We start from the raw sequence: 17,693 nt of genomic DNA on the forward strand, positions 1-17,693 counted from the left end.
GTAAGCCAAGCAAACTGCTGGTAGAGGGAAAAATACTAGTGTGGACTTGTACAGCTTTTTCCCAGAAATCTTTGATGAATAAATGATGAGTTCAGCTACTATAGCATAGGCCCAATGCCTTTCACAAGCAATAACTGCCTTTCACTTTAAACAATGACTGAAATATTAAGGTGGTTTAATTTAAAATTCCTATCCCATCTCATTTAAATGAATCAGAGGCAATAAGGCCTCTGGCTTTCCTTCTGTTTACAATGTTCAGATAGGAAGGGTCTTACACAGGAAGAAAGGGCACCACCTTATTTTCATAATGTAATACCAGTCTGCTAATGCAGTATCTCTTGAGCCCATGAGAACTTAGCATATTATCTAGCTAACGACTCTGTCATATATTGTAGTTTATCTCTCTCCAGCAGAAATAAAAACAGGACTCATACTAGGACTATCTGTCTGTTTTCTATGCCACTTCTGCCCTTCCCTGAAAGAAAAAGAGAAGGAGAAAAGAAAGGACCATTAATGGCTCCTCTCTCAACTGCTCAGTCTTTATCTCTTCTATTATAAGAATAATTTCCAAAAGTTCATTCCTGCATCAATCCTTACTTTATAAAGTAAAAAGGAACTTTTTCTATCCTTTATCCTATCCAAACTCTAGATTATCAAAATAAACTCTTCTATCCACTACTCCTCTCCAAACAATAATATATTTATGTCACTGTTTATCTACAAATAAATATTCTGTTCATAAATCTGATGACAGTACAATCCTTCCTTGTGATAGTACAGATTTCCACTAATTTGCCTTCACTACTGGTATCTGTATTAGCTTGCAGACTCTTAGAGGCAGAAAACTTTGCTTTGTATTTCAGCTATTATGAGCCACTGATTCCCAATTATAATGATGACTATGAAGAAGAGAATCTGTTCTGGTTATGTTCCACTTGCTGCACTCCACTTCCTCTCGACCATCCTCCCCACGAACTCTGCTTCATTTTCCATCCCTCTCTGTCCTGATCAGTGCCCAGATAGCTGACCTCTGCAGACTATATCACCTGAGTTTCCTTACCCTCTAGGCATCTAATAGAGATCTGCCAATAGGAGGTACTATCAGGATATGAGGCTGGGGGAGGAGAGAAAGACTGGAGTATTATTACCTACCTCATCCACTGGACCCTCCCTGCCTTGCAGTTGTTCTGGCCTTGGCTGTGTTCCTCTGTGGCCACAGCTCAAGGCCGCAGCCCCTCTCCCTCGGCTTCAGCAGTCACCAGGTTCCACACAGTTTACTCCCTTGCCCCTTCAGCAGAGGGACAGTAACAACTTCCTACTGTCACTGGTGTCTAGCCACTTTACCACCTCTTCTTGGTTTCTTTAATGCTGCCCACACCTTTGTAATTAGTCCCTTCATTAAACTTTGCTCTGTTAATTCCTTTGAAGGTGTGTTATCTGTTTCTTGCCAGGATCTTGACTAATACAACACCCTAATGCAAATAACTTAGTAAAACTCTCCAGTCTCTCAGAAAAGAAATATTTCACATGAAATATATGAAGCATAAACTCTTCACTTAATTCCAAGAGTTAAAACCAAATTAAGATAGTGTTCAGAAAGTATACAGAGGACCTCAGTTTTGAAGCAAGGGAAGAAATAAAAATATTTTAGGTAACATCTATTAATTTGAAACCATTCAAATTCAAATACCAGTACACTGTATGTATTTTCAAAGAACTTATAAAATTCTCCAAAGAAATATTAATCCTCTTCTATTATGGAAAAGCAGTTAACTCCCCTAAGGTAAGTGTTTAATAATTCCCAGAGGTCATCACTTATGCATTTAAAAAAAAAAGACCAGATATCAACGCTGAAATCTACCCAATTCATTACATAGCAACAGCTAATTTATAAGCTAAATACACAAGAAGCGAAAACACAGCAAACTGTATCACCCCCACTCCACACACACAAAAAAAGGAATAAGAAAAAAAATAAAACCAGCACAGACAACTCTGCCTTTTCCCCTAGGCAAGTTCAGCAAGGACAGAGCAAATCCAAAGATATAATCGGTTATTTCCCATCCTTTGTCTTTTCTCCTTTCCCTCTAACAATTACTGCAACTACTAGGTATGTGTAGTATATAATGATTCAGTAGTCCATGTAAGCTCAAATTTAAATCATTAGCCACTAATATTGCTGTCAACACATTTATCACTGTTGTTATACAACACTATTAACACAAATAGGAGGAGGATTTTTTTTCTTTAAAGCTTCTTCTTATAATTAGCTGTCATTGATTCCATGGAACAAAATGGGGCACATACAAAGAGTTGCTAATTAGCATTCACAAAGAGGAGATTTTTGCTTGTACAGGTCTGCCTCCATGAGTTTTCCAAAAGGATGTTCCTTTCCAAATACAAAACATTTAATTTCATTCTCAACAAGGCTTGGAGAAATGCAAAGTTGATATAAAGGCTCTTTTTAATTCACAACATTTCACCATCCCTCCCCTGGAAAAAACTCTTCTAGAAAGTGTTCAAGTGGTTTCTAAAAAAATGAGTTTCCATCCATACATTTAGATGAAGCTTTTCACATTCACTATTTCATTTGATCCTTATAAGTCTGTGGGGTAAGCAGGTGTTCCAAAGGTAAGAATAAAGAGTCAGAGAGGTAGTTAGCACCTTATTAAATATACCTGCAAGCAAATAAGAGAATTTATTATCTTACAATGCAGCAATGATAATGATTCTTACTAATAATTTAATATATGTAACCAAATAGCAAGTGCCCACATACATTCTATTATCCCAGACACAAAAACAAAGTTAGTATTAAAAGGCATAACTGACCATAAGGATATTATATGTAAAGTACAGGAGAAAGAAGAACATAAATAAATCCCTAAAATGAAAGTATTTTTCTCTCAAAGTATGAGTGAAATAAAATGCATGTTTTTAATAAATGCTTTCTTTAACTTATAGATGGGAAAAACACTTGGGTAAAGCAGTTAGGGTGGGAAAGGTAACAGGAATGAGATAGCAGGATGGTAAGAAAGGTAAGGGGACACAGATCTGTTCACATAAACAGTGATAACTAGTTAATTAGCTTTATCACTTATTCAATAAGTATTAACTACGTAAGTCATTGCCCAAGATACTCTAATAAGTATTATCACGTACAGGAAAAAATTCTTGTATTCATGCAGCTTACAACCTAGTTTGGAAGATAATACAGACACACAAATAAAACAGTAGTTCATTGATTCAATATTTTGTGAGTGGTTACAGGAAGGAAATGAGTTTGGTAAAAACAAAGATGTGGAAAAACAAAGATGAAGAAAACAGTCTTAGTCCTCCAGGGAATAACAATCTAGTAGAGAATATAACACAGTTATGCAGGTTTTGAATGGAGGACATGAGAAGTGCTATAGGAGTGGTCCAAATAAAATGCTGCATGAATTCCAAAGAGGAAAAAATGACTCCTAACTATGGGTTTGGAGAAGATGGCAAGGAGTAGATAAAGTAAAAGGTATGCAAGATTTGGGTACCCACTGATTGGGGAGGTAAGACATTCTAAGTGAGGGCCAATGTATGAAAAGACTTTAGAAAATAAGGGGAGGAAAAAAGGGGCAGTAAGTACATAAGGTTTTTTGGGAGGGATACCAGGTTGCATGAAGGAGTTTAATAGGAAGGAGAGGGAAGTCAAATCACAAGGGGGTTCATATGAAAGTCTAAAATGCTTAAGTAGTTTATGGAACATTAAAAAAAGGCAGACATGAAAGTCTTGGGAACAGATGGCAGAGTAGGAAGGCAAGGCAGACACCTCCTTCCACATACACACTGAAGAAACAACTATAGCAAATACAACTAACCCTGAAAATGACCTGAAGACTGCAGAACAGATGACCTACACCTGGTGAAGAAGAGCAGACCACACAGAGAGGAATAAAATAGCAGAACCATGATCAACGGGGACCCAAGTTCTTCCCACCCAAACCCACAAGTGGGAGGGATAGGAATGGGATTGTAGAAGGTAAGCATGCAGGAACTCTGAACACCTGGCCCAGAATATCTGCTCTGGGAACACAAATCTATATTGCAGCGGGCTTTGGTGATTAACCAGGAAGAGCTGGAGCACTTTGGGAGGCTGAAACTCCAGCCACTTGTAAAGGACAGGCACATTCCAATGGTTTTGCTGAGATCCAACACAGCAGGTGCATTGTAAAAGATTTATTAGAGCAGGAAAGGTACTAGAAGGGTGGGAGCCTGGAGGAAACTCTCTCCCTAGGAGAAAGGAAAGGTGGAGGATGGTTCCCCAGCCCTCCTTCAGCCCAGCTGGTCAGGCACTTGCAGGAGCCAGCCCCAAATGCTACAACTCCCTCACAGAAGGGTTAGCCCCAAGGCCATCCCTGCACACCTGCCCTGCCCCTCCCAGCCCAGAAGCAGCCAGACTTCACTGCCTGGCATGCAGAAGGAGGCTTTCTCAGCTTTCCTGGCCCTGTCACAGCCCAACTACAGAGGTGTCTGTGGGAGCCACCTCCAAACACTCCTTCCTCCTTGTTGAGACCCAGCCCTGTGTCAAGCTCCCCTGCACACCAACCCCAACCACCCCACCAGCCCAGAAGTTCTGCGATGACTGCTGGACAAACTATGATCACTGCAGAAGCACCACCATGTGGCTAACAAAGGGCCTGCCATGGTGAGCAGTCAGCTGCTCCAGACCAAGATCAGGCACTACCAGCCAACAGGCTAGTAGGTGGCCCAGGCCACAGTCCACCAACAGCACTTGTGGCACCTCAGCAAAGGAGAACCAGGCACTGGTGAGCAAAGGGTCTTGAGTTTCTGGGAATCACAGGACACCTTCTTCAGAAAGGCATTACTCTCTAAACCAGAAGGCATAGTGGATCTATCTAATATGAAAGAAGGAACAGAGATACCCAGACAAAATGAGGCAAAGGAATATATGATAAACAAAAGAACAGGATAAGACATCAGAAGAGGACTAAACAAAATGGACATCACAAATCTTGATAAAGACTTCAAAGTAGCAGTCATAAATATGCTCACTGATCTGTGGAAAAGTATTAAGATCTCATGGAGGACTTCAACAAAGAGAAGAGCTGAAAAAATGCCACTCAGAGATGAAGATTACAGTAACTAAAATGAAATATACAATGGAGGGAATAAATAATAGATTGCTGCAAGTAGAGGAGACAATCAGTGAGATGCAAATTACATAAGAAAGACACAATGAAGCTGAGAAAGAATCTCTAGGAATGAAAGAACGATAAGACAGCTGTGTGACAACCCCAAATGAAACAATATTCACAAAACAGGGATACCAGAAGGAGAAGAGAGAAACAAAGAAGCAGAAAGTTCCTTTGAAGATATAATTACAGAAAACTTCCGCAATCTGGGAAGGAAACAGCCAACCAGGTCATGAAAGTAAAGAGAACACTAACAAAAAGAATCCCAGGAAGAGAACATCAAAATGTACAACAATTAAAATGACAAAGATTAAGGATATGAAGAGGGTATTGAAAGCAGCCAGAGAGGGAAAGGATTGCTTATAAGGGAAACCCCATCAGGCTATCATCAGACTTCTCAGCAAAAACTTTACAGGCATAGAAGGTAGTGGCATAAAATATTTAATGTATTGAAACAGAAGAACCTCCAACCAAGAGTCATCTACCCAGCAAGAATATCATTCAAATTTGAAGGAGACATTAAACATTTACCAGATAAATGAAGGCTGAGAGAATTTATAATCACTAAGCTGGCATTACAATATATGTTAAAGGGACCTCTGTAGATGTAAATGTTCTTAAGACTGAATAGTTCTAACCAATGAAAATAAACTCATAGTAGAGGTATTGGATCAATTACTTACCAAGCAAGTATAATATTAAAGCAAAGTGAAAGAAAAGTAATAAAGCCAACTATACACAAAATCAGTCAAGGGATATAAAAAAAATACAGATTATAACATCTAATAAACTGTCAAGGAGGAAGAAGAAAAAACAGAAATTTTTGAGATTATGTTTGAACTAGAGTGATCATCAACTTACTATAGACTCTTATGTAGTTAGGAAGCTATCCATGAACCTTATGATAACCACAAAACTAAAGCCTATAATACACAAAAATTAAAAAAGAGAAATCCAATGACAACACTAAAGAGAAACCATCAAATAACAAGAGAGGAGTATAAGGGAGGAAGAAATGAACAGACAGGAACTATAAAAACAATCAGAAAATACTTAAATGGCAGTAGGTACATGCCTATCAATAATCACTTTAAATATAAATGGCCTCAATGCACCAATCAAAAGACACAGAATACCAGAATGGGTAAAGAAACAAGACCCATTGATATAAGAGACTCATTTCAGATCCAAAGTCATATACACACTGGTGAGGGAATATAGAAAGATACGCAAATGAGAAAAAAGCAAGAGTAGCAGTACTTACATTAGACAAAATCAACTTCAAAACAAAGAAAGTAACAAGACACAAAGAACGACATTACACAGTGATAAAGCAGTCAGTCCAACAAGAGGATATAACGATTTTAAATATCTATTCACCCAAAATAGGGCACCTAAACATGTAAAACAAATACTAACAGAATTAAAGAGAGAAACAGACCGCAACTCACTCATTTTAAGAGACTTTAACACACCATTCACATCAATAGATCAATCAGAAGGAAAACAAAAAAGGAAACAGAGGCACTGAACAATGCACTAGATCAGATGGACTTGATATCTACAGAACATAACCCAAAAGCAGCAGAATACACAATTTTCTCAAGTGCACATGGAACGTTCTTCAGAATAGATAACATACTAGACCACAAAAAGAACCTCAATAAATTAAAAATGATTGAATTGTATCAGGCAACTTCTTAGACTACAATGGTATGAAACTAAAAATAAAATACACAAAGGAAACAAAAAAGCCTACAAAAAAATGGAGGCTAAACAATATGCTTCTAAATAATCAATGGATCAATGAATAAATCAAAAAGAAATCAAGCAATGGAGAAAAATGAAAACAAAACCACAACAATACAAAATATGTGGGATGCCACAAAAGTGGTTCTAAGAGGAAAGTATATAGGAATACCTAAGGAAACAAGAACCATCCCAAATGAACAGTTTAAACTCACAATTAAAGAAAGTACAAAATGAAATAAGGACACAGAGGAACTGAACAACACAGTAGAACAGATGGACCTAATAGACATCTATAGAACACTACATCCAAAAGCAACAGGATACACATTCTTCTCAAGTGCACATGGAATATTCTCCAGAAGAGACCACATACTAGGCCACAAAAATAGCCTCAGTAAATTCCAAAAGATTGAAATCCTACCAACCAACTTTTCAGACCACAAAAGCGTAAAACTAGAAATAAATTGTACAAAGAAAGCGAAAAGGCTCTCAAACACATGAAGGCTTAACAACATGCTTCTAAATAATCAATGGATCAACGAACAAATTAAAATGGAGCTCCAGCAATATATGGAAACAAATGAGAACAACAACACAAAGCCCCAACTACTGTGGGACACAGCAAAAGCAGTCTTAATAGGAAAGTATATAGCAATCCAGGCATATTTAAAGAAGGAAGAACTATCGCAAATGAACCGTCTAATGTCACAATTATAGAAATTGGAAAAAGAAGAACAAATGATGCCTAAGGTCAGCAGACAGAGGGACATACTAATGATCAGAGAAGAAATAAATAAAATTAAGAAGAATAAAACAATAGAAAAAATCAATGAACCCAAGAGCGGGTACTTTGAGAAAATAAACAAAATAGATAAGCCTCTAGCCAGACTTATTATGAGAAAAAGAGAGTCAACACACATCAACAGAATCAGAAGCGAGAAAGGAAAAATCATGATGGACACCACAGAAATACAAAGAATTATTAGAGAATACTATGAAAACCTATATACTAACAAGCTGGAAAACCTAGGAGAAATGGACAATTTCATACAAAAATACAACCTTCCAAGACTGACAAAGAAGGAAACAGAAAATCTAAACAGACCAATTACCAGCAATGAAATTGAATTGGAACTCAAAAAGCTACCCAAGAACCAAACCCCCGGGCTAGATTGATTTACCTCTGAATTTTATCAGACATACAGAGAAGACATAATACCCATTCTCCTTAAAGTTTTCCCAAAAATAGAGGAGGAAGGAATATTCCCAAACTCATATGAAGCCAACATCACCCTAATACCAAAACCAGGCAAAGACCCCAACAAAAAAGAAAACTACAGACCAATATCCCTGATGAACAACAAAATATTAGCAAACCAAATTCAAAAATATATCAAAACTATCATACACCATGACCAAGTGGGATTCATCCCAGGGATGCAAGGATGGTACAACATTTGAAAATCCATCAGCATCATCCACCACATCAACAAAAAGAAAGACAAAAACCACATGATCATCTCCATAGATGTTGAAAAAGCATTTGACAAAATTCAACATCCACTCATGATAAAAACTCTGAGCAAAATGGGTATAGAGGGCAAGTACCTCAACATAATAAAGGCCATATATAATAAACCCACAACCAACATCATACTGAACAGCAAGAAGCTGAAAGCTTTTCCTCTGCGATCGGGAACAAGACAGTAATGCCCACTCTCCACTGTTATTCAACATAGTACTGGAGGACCTAGCCACGGCAATTAGACAAAACAAAGAAATACAAGGAATCAGATTGGTAAAGAAGTTAAACTGTCACTATTTGCAGATGACATGATATTGTACATAAAAAAAACCCTAAAGACTCCACTCCAAAACTACTGGATCTGATATCAGAATTCAGCAAAGTTGCAGGATACAAAATTAACACACAGAAATCTGTGGCTTTCCTATACACTAACAATGAACTAATAGAAACGGAAATCAGGAAGACAAATCCATTCACAAACGCATCAAAAAGAATAAAATACCTAGGAATAAATCTAACCAAGGAAGTGAAAGACCTATACCCTGAAAACTATAAGACACTCTTACAAGAAATTAAAGAAGACACTAACAAATGGAAACTCATCCCATTCTCCTGGCTAGGAAGAATTAATAATATCAAAATGGCCATCCTGCCCAAAACAATATACAGATTCAATGCAATCCCTATCAAATTACCAAGAGCATTCTTCAATGAAGTGGAACAAATACTTCAAAAATTCACATGTAAACACCAAAGACCCCAAATAGCTAAAGCAATCCTGAGAAGGGAGAATAAAGTGGGGGGGGGGGATCTCACTCCCCAACTTCAAGCTCTACTACAAAGCCACAGTAATCAAGACAATTTGGTACTGGCACAAGAACAGAGCCACAGACCAATGGGACAGTATAGAGACTCCAACCATTAACCCAAACATATATGGTTAACTAATATTCGATAAAGGGACCATGGACATACAATGGGGAAATGACAGTCTCTTCAACAGATGGTGCTGGCAAAACTGGAGAGCTACATGTAAGGAATGAAACTGGATCACTGTCTAACCCCATACACAAAAGTAAATTTGAAATGGATCAAAGACTTGAATGTAAATCATGAAACCCTAAAACTCTTAGAAAAAAACATAGGCAAAAATCTCTAAGACATAAACATGAGTGACCTATTCTTGAACATACCTACCCGAGCAAGGGAAACAAAAGCAAAAATGAACAAGTGAGACTATATCAAGCTGAAAAGCTTCTGTACAGCAAAGGACACCATCAATAGAACAAAAAGGTATCCTACAGTATGGGAGAATATATTCATAAATGACAGATCCGATAAATAGTTGACATCCAAAATATATAAAGAGCTCACACACATCAACAAACAAAAATCAAATAATCCAATTAAAAACTGGGCAGACGAGCTGAATAAGAAATTCAGATGGCCAACAGACACATAAGAAGATGCTCCACATTGCTTGTCACTAGAGAAATGCAAATTAAAACCACAATGAGATATCACTTCACACCAGTAAGGATGGCTACCATCCAAAAGACAAACAACAACAAATGTTGGCGAGGTTGTGGAGACAGGGGAACCCTCCTACACTGCTGGTAGGAATGTAAATTAGTTCAACCATTGTGGAAAGCAGTGTGGAGGTTCCTCAAAATGCTCAAAATAGAAATACCATTCGACCCAGGAATTCCACTTCCAGTAATTTACCCTAAGAATGCAGCAGCCCAGTTTGAAAAAGACAGATGCACCCTTATGTTTATCGCTGCACTATTTACAATACCTAAGATACGGAAGCAAACTAAATGTCCATCAGTAGATGAATGGATAAAGAAGATGTAGTACATATACACAATGGAATATTACTCAGCCATAAGAAAAAAACAGATCCTACCATTCCCAACAACATGGATGGACCTAGAGGGTATTATGCTTAGTGAAATAAGCCAGGCGGAGAAAGACAAGTACCAAATGATTTCACTCATATGTGGAGTATAAGAACAAAGGAAAACTGAAGGAACAAAACAGCAGCAGAATCACAGAACCCAAGAATGGACTAACAGTTACCAAAGGGAAAGGGACTGGGGAGGAAGGGTGGGAAGGGAGGGATAAGGGTGGAAAAAAGAAAGGGGGCATTACGATTAGCATGTATAGTGTGTGGGGGGTACGGGGAGGACTGTGCAACACAGAGAAAACAAGTAGTGATTTTACAGCATCTTACTATGTTGATGGACAGTCACTGTGAAGGGGCATATGGGGGGGACTTGGTGAAGGGGGGAGCCTAGTAAACATAATGTCCTTCATGTAATTGTTGATTAATGATACCAAAATAATAAAGAAAGAAAGAAAGAAAGAATGAATGAATGAATAAATAAATAAATGAATGAATGAATAAATGAATGAATGAAAAGAAAGTACAAAATGAAGAACAAATGAAACCCAAAGTTAGTAGGAGGGACATAATACAGATCAGATCAGAAATAAGTAAAATAGAAAAAAATCAGTGAAACTAAGAGTTGGTTCTCTGAGAAGATAAGCAAAATATGCAAATCTTTAGCCAGACTTATCAAGAAAAAAAGGAAACAAAAAACAAAATTAGAAAGAAAACAGAAAGAGCTACAACTCACACCACATATATAAAAAAATAATTACTAGAAAATTCCATGAAAAATTATATGCCAATAAATTGGACAACCTAGAAGAAATGGACAAATTCTAAGAAAAGTATAACTTCCCAAGACTGACCCAAGAAGAAACTGAAAATTGGAAAAGACCAGCTACCAAAAATAGAAATGAACTGGTAACCAAAAAAACCCAAATAACGAAGTCCTGGATGTCATCACAGCTGAATTCTACCAAACATTTAAAGAAGAGCTAATACCCATTCTTAAAGTATTCCAGAAAGTAGAAGACAAATACATCCAAACTCACTCCATGAGGCCATCATCACTCTAATACCAGAACCAAACAAAGACACTACAAAAAAAAAGAAAATATAGACCAATATCCCTGATGAACGTATGTGCAAAATCCTCAAAAAAAATTAGCATATCAAATTTAAAAAATACATTAAAAGGATACTTTATCATGACCCAGTGGGATTTATTCCAGAGATGCAAAGATGGTACAATATTTATAAATTAAATCAATGTGATACACCACATTTAAAAAAAGGATAAAAACCAAAGGATCATCTTGATATATGCTGAAAAAGCATGTGACGAAATTCAGCATTCATTCATGATAGAAATTCTCAACAAAATGGGTAGAGAGGGAATGTACTTCAACATAATAAAGGCCATATACAACAAACCCACAGCCAACATTACAGTTAACAGTGAAAAGCTGAAAGCTTTTCCTCTAAGATCAGGAACAAAACAAGGATGCCCACACTCTCACAACTTTTATTCAACATAGTACTGGAGGTCTTGGCCACAGCAGTCAGAAAAGATAGAGAGATAAAAGTTTTATCAAATTGGTAAGTAAGAAGTTAAACTCAGTATTTGCAGATGACATTAAACTATATATAGAAAACCCTAACGACTCCACCAAAAGACTAACAGAACTAACTGGATTCAGCAAAGGTGCAGGATACAAATTTAATATATAAAAATCTGTTGCAGAGGTGGAGCAAAGACGGTGGCGTGAGTAGACCAGCAGAAATATCCTTCCAAAACCATATATTTTTGAAAATACAACAAAGACAACTCTTCCTATAAGAGAGACCAGAAGACACAGGACAACATCCAGACCACATCCACACCTGCGAGAACCCAGCGCCTCACGAAGGGGGTAAGATACAAGCCCCAGCCCAGCGGGACCTGAGCGCTCCACACCCCAGCTTCGGGTGGGAGGAGAGGAGTCGGAGTGGGGAGGGAGAGGGAGCCCAGGACTGCTAATCACCCAGCCCTAGACATCAGCACCAGAGCGAAGACACAGTGTGTGCATGGGATGCTGGATACTAGGGAAACAGGACAGTAAGACCTGTGAGCGGGTCCCTGCAGTCAGCGACCCAGAGACAAAGAAAAGCAAGTGCTTTTTGGAAGTCTTAAAGGGACAGGGACACCACAGCTGGACGGAAGCATACTGGGACACTTAGTTCAGCAGCAGGGAACTCCGGGCACCCTAAACCCCTGGATAGCAGGGCAGCTCAGAGGCCCCTCAAGGAGATAAACAGCTTCACAGCCATTCCCCCTCCAACGCGGCTCCACCATATCAGAGCAGCAGCCCAAGGCAGGCCATGCCCACAGCAACAGCAGAGATAAACTTCATACCAGCCAGGCAAGAATCAGAAGCCCCGTCTGCACTTAGCTGCCCAGCACAAGCCACTAGAGGTCGCTGCTCTCCCAGGGGAGGAAGGCCACAAACCAACAAGAAGTGAAGTTCTTCAAGCTGTAACTCATGCCAGCTCTGCAAACTATCTCTATCACCATGAAAAGGCAAAATTTGAGGCAGACAAAGACTACAGAGAAAACATCTAAGGAGACAGACCTAACCAGTCTTCCTGAAAAAGAATTCAAAATAAAATTCATAAACATGCTGATGGAGATGCAGAGAAAAATACAAGAGATAAGGGATGAAGTCCAGAGGGAGATTACAGACGTCCGGAGAAAGATTACAGATGTCCAGAGGGAGATTACAGACGTCCAGAAGAAGATTACAGAAGTGAAACAAACTCTGGAAGGATTTATAAGCAGAATGGATAAGATGCAAGAGGCCATTGATGGAATAGAAACCAGAGAACAGGAACGCATAGAAGCTGACACAGAGAAAGATAAAAGGATCTCCAGGAATAAAACAATATTAAGAGAAATGTGTGACCAATCCAAAAGGAACAATATGTGTATTATGGGTGTACCAGAAGAAGAGAGAGAAAAAGGGATAGAAAGTGTCTTTGAAGAAATAATTGCTGAAAACTTCCCCAAGCTGGGGGAGAAAATGGTTGCTCAGACCACAGAATCACACAGAACTCCCAACGGAAGAGACCCAAAGAGGACAACACCAAGACACATAATAATTAAAACGGCAAAGATCCAGGACAAGGACAGAGTATTAAAGGCAGCCAGAGAGAGAAAAAAGGTCACCTACAAAGGAAAACCCATCAGGCTATCATCAGACTTCTCAACAGAAACCTTACAGGCCAGAAGAGAATGGCATGATATATTTAATGCGATGAAACAGAAGGGTCTTGAGGCAGTGATACTACATCCACTACGATTATCATTTAAATATGAAGAAGGGATCAAAAAATTCCCAGACAAGCAAAAGTTGAGGGAATTTGCCTCCCACAAACCAACTCTACAAGGTATTCTAAAGGGACTATTCTAGACGGGAGCACTCCTAAGACTAAACAGATGTCACCAGAGAAAATAAAATCACAGGAAAGAAAGACCAACCAAATACTAACTAAAGGCAAAAAATAAAGTCAACTATCCACTAAAAGCAGTTAAAGGAAACACGAAAGAGCACAGAATAAAAGAACCAACATATAAAGAATAGAGGAGGAGGAATAAGAAGGGAGACAAGAAAAGAATCTCCAGACAGTGTATATAACAGCTCAATAAATGAGCTGTTAGGCAGTAACATACTAAAGAAGCTAACCTTGAAACTTTGGTAACCACGAATCTAAAGCCGGCAATGGCAATAAGTACATACCTTTCAATAATCACCCTAAATGTAAATGGACTGAACGCACCAATCAAAAGACACAGAGTAATAGAACGGATAAAAAAGCAACACCCTTAGCCCTCCTCCCTTCCCTTCTCTCTCTCTCTCTCTCTCATTCTTTCTCTTTCTCTCTCCTTCCTTCTTTCCTTCCTTCCCTCTTTTAAACTCTCCTGGAAATCTGATGTTTTAAGGAATAAATTCTGAAGTGTGATAAAAAAAAAAAAAAGCAACACCCATCTATATGCTGCTTACAAGAAACTCACCTCAAACCCAAAGACATACACAGACTAAGAGTCAAGGGATGCAAAAATATATTTCAGGCAAATAACAGAGAGAAGAAAGCAGGGGTTGCAGTACTAGTATCAGACAAAATAGACTTCAAAACAAAGAAAGTAACAAGAGACAAAGGACATTACATAATGATAAACGGCTCAGTACAACAAGAGGATATAACCATTCTAAATATATATGTACCCAACACAGGAGCACCAGCATATGTGAAACAAACACAAACAGAACTAAAGGGGGAAACAGAATGCAATGCATTCATTTTAGGAGACTTGAACATGCCACTCACCCCAAAGGACAGATCCACTAGACAGAAAATAAGTAAGGACACAGAGGCACTGAACAACACACTAGAACAGATGGACCTAATAGACATTTATAGAACTCTACATTCAAAAGCAACAGGATATACATTCTTCTCAAGTGCACATGGAACATTCTCCAGAATAGACCACATACTAGGTCACAAAAACAGCCTCAGTAAATTCGAAAAGATTGAAATTCTACCAACCAACCTTTCAGACGACAAAGGTATAAAACTAGAAATAAATTCTACAAAGAAAACAAAAAGGCTCACAAACATATGGAGGCTTAACAACATGCTCCTAAATAATCAATGGATCAATGAACAAATTAAAATAGAGATGAAGTAATATATGGAAACAAATGACAACAACAACACTAAGCCCCAACTTCTATGGGACACAGCGAAAGCAGTCTTAAGAGGAAAGTATATAGCAATCCAGGCACACTTAAAGAAGGAAGAACAATCCCAAATGAATAGTCTAACTTCACAATTATCGAAACTGGAAAAAGAAGAACAAATGTGCCCTAAACTCAGCAGAAGGAGGGACATAATAAAGATCAGAGAAGAAATAAACAAAATTGAGAAGAATAAAACAATAGAAGAAATCAATGAAACTAAGAGCTGATTTTTTGAGAAAATAAACAAAATAGATAAGCCTCCAGGCAAACTTATTAAGAGAAAAAGAGAATCAACACACATCAACAGAATCAGAAATGAGAATGGAAAAATCACAACAGACTCCACAGAAATACAAAGAATTATTAAAGACTACTGTGAAAACCTATATGCTAACAAGCTGGAAAACCTAGAAGAAATGGACAACTTCCTAGAAAAATACAACCTTCCAAGACTGACCCAGAAACGAACAGAAAATCTAAACAGACCAATTACCAGCAATGAAATTGAAGCAGTGATCAAAAAACTACCCAAGAACAATACCCCCACACCAGATGGATTTACCTCAGAATTTTATCAGACATACAGAGGAGACATAATACCCATTCTCCTTAAAGTTTTCCAAAAAATAGAAGAGGAGGGAATACTCCCAAACTCATTCTATGAAGCCAACATCACCCTAATACCAAAACCAGGCAAAGACCCCACCCAAAAAGAAAATTACAGACCAATATCCCTGATGAATGTAGATGCAAAAGTACTCAATAAAATATTAGCAAACTGAATTCAAAAATATATCAAAAGGATCATACACCAATGTTGGGAGCAAACCTGTGGGCCTTTAGGCAGGCTCGGTTATGAAAGCCTTAAGACAACAGCAACCTTTGAGTAAAGTCTCTCCTGTAAAATCGGAAACAATGAATCCATCCACACGTTAGAAACAAGTTTTTCCCTATTACCAAGAAACGCATTTAGCAAACTCCTAAGCTGGAGTTAGTGGTTAAGTTACCTAGCAACCTGTGCTTTTCTGTTCTTTCCACTGGCCTATTAATATTGCCAACATCTTGTTAATCAAGAAACACCCTCTGCCCCAGGGGAAAGCCCCGCCCTTGAAACCTCCCTCCCAAGGGCCCCAACCCACAAGATGGCGAACTCCCTGCTTCTCTTCTGGGTCCTCTGCTCCTGCCGGCACCAGCCAAGGCCCAATCACCCTCTACACATTCCCACCGGTGCCACCTAATGCCCAATCACCTTCTGACCCACCCCTTCCTTGCTACATGTATAAATTGAGCCTGCAAACAATAAACTGTGTCAGCTTGATCAGACATCCTGTCTTGCTGTCCGTTCTTTGTGTCTCTTGCCCCTTCATTCTCTCCTCTAGGTTGTCAACCCCGTTAATAGTCCTGCAGGACGGGACACACCATGACCAAGTGGGATTCATCCCAGGGATGCAAGGATGGTACAACATTTGAAAATCCATCAACAGCATCCACCACATGAACAAAAAGAAAGAAAAAAACCACATGATCATCTCCATAGATGCTGAAAAAGCATTCGACAAAATTCAACATCCATTCATGATAAAAACTCTCAACAAAATGAGTATAGATGGCAAGTACCTCAACATAATAAAGGCCATATATGATAAACCCACAGCCAACATCATACTGAACAGCAAGAAGCTGAAAGCTTTTCCTCTGAGATCGGGAACAAGACAGGGATGCCCATTCTCCCCACTGTTATTCAATATAGTACTGGAGGTCCTAGCCACAGCAATTAGACAAATCAAAGAAATACAAGGAATCAGATTGGTAAAGAAGAAGTTAAACTGTCACTATTTGCAGATGACATGATATTGTATATAAAAAACCCTAAAGACTCCACTCCAAAACTACTAGAACTGATATCGGAATACAGCAAAGTTGCAGGATACAAAATTAACACACAGAAATCTGTGGCTTTCCTATACACTAACAATGAATCAATAGAAAGAGAAACCAGGAAAACAATTCCATTCACAATTGCATCAAAAAGAATAAAATACCTAGGAATAAACCTAACCAATGACGTGAAAGACCTATACTCTGAAAACTATGAGACACTCTTAAGAGAAATTAGAGTTGACATTAACAAATGGAAACTCATCCCATGCTCATAGCTAGGAAGAATTAATATCGTCAAAATGGCCATCCTGCCCAAAGCAAAATACAGATTTGATGCAATCCCTATCAAATTACCAGCAACATTCTTCAATGAACTGGAACAAACAGTTCAAAAATTCATATGTTAACACCAAAGACCCTGAATAGCTAAAGCAATCCTGAGAAGGGAGAATAAAGTGGAGGGGGGATCTCACTCTCCAACTTCAAGCTCTACTACAAAGCCACAGTAATCAAGACAATTTGGTACTGGCACAAGAACAGAGCCACAGACCAGTGGAAAAGATTAGAGACTCCAGACATTAACCCAAACATACATGGTCAATCAATATTTGATAAAGGAGCCATGGACATACAATGGGGAAATGATAGTCTCTTCAACAGATGGTGCT

The 17,693-nt window shown here is 38.4% G+C and overlaps 1 protein-coding gene across 9 annotated transcripts in view; it reads right to left on the reverse strand.

Annotated features, from left to right (window-relative positions):
• Positions 1–17,693, reverse strand: part of NUBPL (NUBP iron-sulfur cluster assembly factor, mitochondrial) — a 259,893-nt gene that overhangs the window by 62,488 nt on the left and 179,712 nt on the right. The gene's annotated exons all lie outside the window — the stretch shown is intronic.

The sequence above is a fragment of the Manis javanica genome, chromosome 8 (genome assembly GCF_040802235.1).
Source record: "Manis javanica isolate MJ-LG chromosome 8, MJ_LKY, whole genome shotgun sequence".
In the NCBI taxonomy this organism is placed as follows: domain Eukaryota; kingdom Metazoa; phylum Chordata; class Mammalia; order Pholidota; family Manidae; genus Manis; species Manis javanica.